Genomic DNA, 7,531 nt, shown 5'->3' with positions numbered 1-7,531 from the left:
GCTCCCCATGCTGGAAAAGTGCCCCATGCGGAGGGCACATGTTAACTAGTTGCTTCCAGTATCTATATGGTGTTCTTATAAATAAGTATAAAAAGAAAAAGGCTTATGCTCGTTTATCTCTATTGCTACTTTTCATGTCTAGTACTTCAAAAAAAATGTAAGGTTTTATATTTTATTTTTCTTCTCAGCGACCCTTGGCCCAACATTTCCTGTATAATAATTAATTACCGTCATTTACTTATCTTTTCAAATACGGATAATGAATTTTATGACCCTAGTTATGTCTCACTCGGTAGTTTTACCCCTAATTTCCAAAAACCCTCGGTTCTGCCCAAGTCACTTTGCTCCTCTTATGCTTTTGCTATTTGATTGGTTGATCATCACTTTGAAAACTTTCATAACAAATCCATACTAACTCAGAAAAATGCAAAAAGTTATCAAAATGTTTAGAAAAACATCACCTATATGTGCATGTCATTTGCATTCATGAAAAAAGTGTTGGAAAGTCCCAATCTAATTTTGAGCTCTTATGATTTCAACATGAACAGTAAAATCTTAAAAATTGAAAACAAATTCTAGAAATTCTAATTTTTTTTCATGGCCAACTATTGACCAACGTTTTAAGTGCTTGCCAAGTTTCATGAGGGAATGACATTTGTGGAAGTCATGGCAAAAAAAATTGATGCTCCAAAACTAAAGCATTTTGGAGTGCTCATTTTATGTTTTTTCCACGACTTCCACGAATGTCATTCCCTAATGACACTTGGCAAGCACTCACAACATTGGTCAATGTTTGCCACAAAATATTTTTAGAATTGTTAGAATTTGTTTTCAATTTTTTTAGATTTTATTGTTCATGCTGAGATCATAAGAGCTCAAACTTAGATAGGGGATTTCCAACACATTTATCATGAATGCAAATGACATGCACATATAGGTGATGTTTTTCTAAACATTTTGAAACCTTTTTGCATTTTTCTGAGTTAGTATGGATTTGTTATGAAAGTTTTTAAAAATTAGGGGTAAAACTGCCGAGTGGCAAACAACTAAGGGCATAAAATTAATTATCCCTTTAAAATAGTTTCACTTTAGTTTACTTACCAAACTTCCAATTAAAATGTAAGGTAAATCACGGGCTGAATTTGATAAATATTTATTTACACGATCATATTAATATGGGCAGGTAAATCACAAGCTAACGTACTAGAATATTTATATCCCGTTGCAATGCATGGGCGGACTAACAGGGTCAGATTTTCGCTCAATCCCCTAGGAGTCAACTACTAGGCCGGCCCACTTTGACGCGTCGTGGAGCCCTTCCTGTTGAGCAATATTCATTCAGTTGGATGTGTAGACTATTGTACATACAATTTTCTAGTCATTTTCTCTAGAAAACCCGGCTGTGGGTTTTATTTCAACATATTTGAAAATTATATTAGTGTGATAATAAAAAATGTTTAGAAAATTTTAAAAATGTTTACAAATTTAAAAAATCCTAACCAAACTTATAAATATTTTCATTTTCTCTAGAAAACCCGTCTGTGGGGTTTTGCTACTACTGATTTGAAAATTATATTAATTTGATATGAAAAAGGTTAAGGAAATTTAACTCATTTTTACAAATTTAAGAATCTTAAGAATACTTATAAATGTTTGGGAATTTTAAAATGATATTGGGTTAAAAATGTGCATGTATTCTAGAAAATGTACAAATTTAGATAATGTTCCTAGATTATTTAATGTTTGTGTATTTAAAAAATATTCATGGATATGAAACCTATTCTTGGATTAAAAGAAGCCCATGTATTTATAAAAATTCATCGAATTTCAAAAATATTCATGAATTTGGAAAAGTGTTATCGAATTTATAAATGTTCGAGATTTAAAAATGTATAAATAGTTCAATAAATCTTCACACATTTTAGAAAAAAGTTTTTGTTTAAGAAATATATTTGTGAATTTTATAAAATGTTCATAAAATGACAAATATTAAAAAATGTAAATAATAATAAACAGAAATAAAAAATCCATGAAAGGAAACATATATAAAAAATAAATCTTTAAATGGGAGAAAGCCCACTAAAAGTCTAGACCCCAAAAAAAGAAAATTGATAAAAACGAGTGGCGCTTGCTTGATGGTAGCCTAATTGGGTCGGCCATCGCTAGTTCCATTGCATTTGAGCGACAGTTTGCCGAAGAGAGGAACTAATGAAGGAGTACTCCTTCGGAAGCCCCGCAAGGGGTCACTTGGGTGGGTGGGGGGGGGGGGGGGGGCTGGGAGCGCGCCACTTGGTGCACTCTCAGCCGCCACGTGTCGTGCTCTGGACGCTCCTTCCTGATTTTTTCTGTATGTGTTTTCAGCTTTTAGATAATTTTTTTTGTTATTTGACAAAAGAAAGTTAAAAAAATTTATGTGAAAATGTGTTTTATTTTTTCTCCTTCCACGAGAGACACATATTTACTTCTCGTGGAGGCACGGTTTGGCTTCCGCGAGTTGTGCCTCTCAAAAAAAGGAGAAAAAACTTTTTTTTCCTTCCTCGAGAAGCATGAATTTATTTCTCGTGGAGGCACGAATTTACTTCCGCGAGAGGCACGGTCGAGCCTATCAGAAAGGGAAAAACACATTTTTTTAAGTTATGTAAGAGGCACAAATTTACTTCTCATGGAGGCACGGATTTGCATCCGCGAAAGGCACGGTCTACCTCCCAGAAAAGAAAAAAAAAATATGTTTTTTCCCTTCCATGAGAGGCACATATTTATTTCTCGTGGATGCACGGATTTGATTCCGCGAGAGGCACGGTCATACATCTTGGAAAAGGAAAAAAGACATGTTTTTCTGTTTTTTTTTCTTCTGCGAAGGCACAGATTTATTTCTCGTGAGGCACGGTCTGCGAAGGAAAAAACGTGCTCCTGGTCCGGTTTTTTGTCCAGGTTTTTTCGTGAAAAAGGTTTATCAAAATGTATCAACATGGGTCTAGTTTTGAAGATCTCGACGCGAGGAATCTATAAGTGAAAATGATTTGACATTTGGACGGATGGTTTGAAAGATAAAATGTTTTGAATAAACGAATATACGAGAAAAGCGAAAACTCATAGGTTGCGACAAGTGACACAGATATAGTGCGATACTTGTAGCAATCTGATGAGGTGGGAGTGAGCTTTGCAAATAGTATTTCTTAATTAGCGATTTCAAGAAGAGAGCGCAAATAGGATCTGCGTAGAAATTATAGCCCGTTCAACGCTTTAGGCACTGAATAGTCCCAATATCGCACGCATGGGCGAGGCCCAAATAGCACTTGCTCGCTCCTTCTGTTGCTTATTGAATCATGCTTATCATTAAAGGAACTCACTCCAGACATTGTGTTAAATTCTCCTTTTTACCACTTCGTCACAATTATCGGAATTCATATTTTTAAGAAAGACTTTATAGAGATAAAAATTCAATGCAACTTCACTTCCATTTTTTTATACTTTTTTTATAAGCCAAACTAGTGATAAACAAGAAACCAAAAAATTCAATTGCAAGATCTTAAGAATATACCTTCAAGCACTCACCACCCGGCAACAGCGTCAGAAATATCTTGATGTCTACTACGCAATTTTATTCTTGTAGACTCTGTTGGGCCTTCAAGCGCAGAGTTTTATAGGACATCAGCAAATTTCTCTCAAGTGGATGACTTAAGGTTAATCAATCCGTGAGAGGTGTACAATAAAAATAGTCTCTCTCAAACAACTCTGCAATCAAGTGCAAGAAATCTCTTGTGTCCCTAACACACCAATACAATGGTAAATTGTATAGGTGCACTAGTTCATCGAAGAGATGATGATACAAGTGTAATATGGTTAGTAGATATAGGTTTTTGTAATCTAAAATAATAAAAATAGTAAGATGGCAAATGATAAAAGTGAGCACAAATGATATTTTAATAGTTAGAAATAAGGCCTAGAGTGTTAGCTTAATCTAAACAAATTTGAGTTCAGCTAGAAGTGTGCTACTTATGTCCTGGCTTGTAGCCCACGTGTGAGTCAAATAGGAGTACTAGTTGATCGAGTCCGGTTAGGATTAATCTTATAGCAATCAGGCTTGCCGGTGTTTACTCGTGGTAAGTGTTTGTGTCTCTAGTAGTATTCAAGATGGGAATGGGTCGACCCGGCCCTGGCCTTGGACCCGGACCTGGTGGCCTCAGGGCCAACATAAGAGGCCACGGGCCGATCCATATCGTGGTAGTGGCCTTGTTGGCCCGATGGGTATTTCGAGTCGACCCAATTATTAGTGATGTGTGCTGTTCTTTTTTTGTGATATGCTGATAGCTAAAATCCTAATAGAGTAGTAATCTAGGAATAGAAGAAAAAAATTATACGGAGATTCAAGTGGTCTAGCTGCTGCATCTGTTCATTGTACATGCATACATTACCTAGACCATAGTAAGCTCGTGTGTTTGTTTCCAGGCATTGTACAGAGATGCATCCATGCGGGTGAATTGTGTCTAGCCATCGGATGCCGCTAGTACTACTAGTTGACATCAGACTGACGCTCTACCTAGTCTTAAATTTACACTAGAGAGCTGGACGGCGCACGGAGGACGGGCTAACGGTGAGCTGGATAATGAGCTGGACGTGACTGGGACGATGAGCGGGAGGCAGCACCACCGGCACGGCAGAGATCGGCGAGGGCGATGATTGGGACATAGCTGTCGTGAGAATAGAGACCACGAGGTGGGCCGATCCCGCTGACCCAACGGGTCACTTGGTGCCGGCTCTACTGACCCAGAAAAATTTGAGGGCCGACCCATGTGACCCATCGGCCTCTAATTTTTGGGTCGGGTCGGCGACCCAGCGGGCCGACCCGGCCCGTTCCCATTTTGAAGTAGTATACGTGTGTGTTGGTGAACAGGAAAGCGCAGGTTGAGTTGATTTGGAGTTTCCTTGTGCTAGCTTCTATGTGCTGTGCACGGATTGTGTTTGAGTCGGAGTAGCACAAGTTGGAGGCTGGGGTTGTGTATATACACACACCCTGGTGCGTGAGGTTTTGTACTATAGCTAGAGAAAATCAGAAAATAAAAATAAAGAGGAAAACAAAGGGCACGATACGGACCCTTGGCTATCAGTTTTGTATGCGTGTGTTCATCGTGTGATTTGATGTGATCAACCCTGAGGGCGGAATTCCAACATAAAGTTCATACTTTCACTAGTGCAATCTCTCAATAGTGCCAACATAATTAAATCATATAACCATCCCTCAACATGCGATAAAAAATCACTTCAAAGTTCCTACAGGAGAAAGTAGGATAAAAACGTGTATCAACCTCTGTGCATAGATTACCCTAACGTCATCACTGGAATTTGCAAGTTGATTACCAAAACATATATCAAGTGACTCAATAAAATACCCAATTGTCACCACGGGTATCCACATGCAAGATATACATCAAGTGATCTCAAATCCAAAATATTCAGTCGGATAACAATGAAACCTCAAAGAGCAAGACGCAATTTATAGGAATTTTCAGCGTTGGAATCACGCCAAAAGGAGTCCCGAGGGGCCCACAAGCTCGCATGGCTCTTCCTAGGGGGAGGGCGCGCCGTGTGACCTTGTGCTGTCCTCGTGGGTCTTCTAGTCCTTCCTCGAAGCTTCGGGGGTCCCTTATATTCGAAGAAGGATCACCGTAAATTTTTATCACGTTTGGACTTTGTCTGGTATGGTTTTTTTGCGAAACATGGAAATAGGCAAAAAAAAGGAACTGACACTAAGCACTAAGTTAATAGGTTAGTCCATAAAAATCATATAAAATTGTTGTAAACATGACATGAATGGTGCACCAAAACTAAGTTAATAGATATGTTGAAAATGTATCAGGCACCGGCAGGTGTGTGGCCAAGGCTGGGAAGAGGGGCGCTTCCATCCAGTGCTCAGGTGGCACCATATATGAGAGCGCGGTGGCCGGCTTCCGGTGCTCAGGTGGCACCATATATGAGAGCGTGGTGGCCGGCTTCCAGTGCTCAGGCGGCAGCCTTTTGCAATTGTTCTAGCCTATTTTGTTGAGATTCGTGACAAATTTTGATATTAATTTGTACATGCTTGTTCTTGCCTCTTACATTTTGTCACTAAATATATATGATTGCGTATATATAGACTACTATGTCATTTATCTGGAATGTTGTGAAGCAAATTACAAATTAGTGATGATGAACAGATAAATAAAATGTTATTTTGGAATTTAAATAAAATGCTTCTAAACATACTATCAATGTTGCATATATTGCAAAAAAAAGCAAACACCAATTTGAAACTTTTTCATTCCATTCCATTCCACCAACCAAACATTTAGACGTAACCGTTCCATTCCACTTCATTATTATACCAAACACAGAGATGGAACCATTCCATTGCAATGGAGTGGAACCATAACATTCTATGACACTTCGTTCTGAACCAAACATACCCTTATAGTGAACCTATGAACTCGTCTGAATCATGTGTCACCATAATAGAAGAAGACATCCTTATTCATGTTTATGTACTAATATATTTTGAGCTATCGACAATAATCCCATGAATTTCCGAAAGGAGGCATAAAATCAGATCAGTACCCAATAACGTGCGAAGGGCAGGACCCCAAAGGCCCCCTACCAGCTGACCTAGCATGCCTCCCCCATCCATCGAACCCTGGGTCATCCTTATCCCGAACCCACGACTAGGGCGAAGCTTCCACTTCGTGCGACTCTACCGGCCAGACAGACCCTTCGGTCCTCCTCGCGTCCAACGGCAGCCCAGGCCTCGGGAGGTGTGGGGGACCCTGGATCTGTGCTTGTATGTGTACAGAGGTCCTAGTAGTCTAGGTTTTCGTGGCTTTTGGTGTCGTTCCTCCAGCGGAGTTGGGGGTGGCGTTCGGCCTTTTTATACCTCGGCTACTTCTCCGTCTCGACGGCTGCATGGCTGGCTGCGTCGAGGAGCTAGTAGGGTGGTTCTATTCCTTGGCGCAGTTGGTGTGGCGGCGGTAGCTGCGTTTGGGCTTTTGGTCCTCCCGCTCCTGCCCCGCTTTGAGGGCATTGGCTCCGGCGCTTTCGAGGAGCAGTAGAGGTCTGTGTATAGGAGCTTGGTGGCCGGTGCGGTGGCATCGGCGTTCTGGGGGTGGTAGCGGCTTCCAATGCAGGGCTTGTGGTTGATGGTGGCTGGTTCTAGACTTCTAGCGCTCATCCCTGATGGCGTCGGATGGAGGTGGTGGTTTTGGGATTTTCAGAGGCGCGGGGAAGATCCCCAGCCGACGTGCATTCGCGGCGGGGAAGTTCACCGGCTCGTAAAGCTTAAGCGTGATGGCGCTTCTGGGGGTCGCTGTTTCGTTCTTCGGCGATTGCTTCGGCGGCGGCGGAGTTCGGCGACATACGATTGCGAGTTCAGTGTGCAGGCTTCCGAGGACCTGCTTGTAATTTGTTTTCTTTCTAGGGTCATGTGTGCTGTTGTGTCGGGACATCTTCTAGGTAGATCCTGCGTGAGTGTGCTTTGTACCTGTCTTTGATATGAACAATCAGA

The sequence above is a fragment of the Aegilops tauschii genome, chromosome 4 (assembly GCF_002575655.3).
Source record: "Aegilops tauschii subsp. strangulata cultivar AL8/78 chromosome 4, Aet v6.0, whole genome shotgun sequence".
In the NCBI taxonomy this organism is placed as follows: Eukaryota; Viridiplantae; Streptophyta; class Magnoliopsida; order Poales; family Poaceae; genus Aegilops; species Aegilops tauschii.
The sequence above is the reverse complement of the archived record's forward strand: the minus strand, read 5'-3'. Positions refer to the sequence as shown.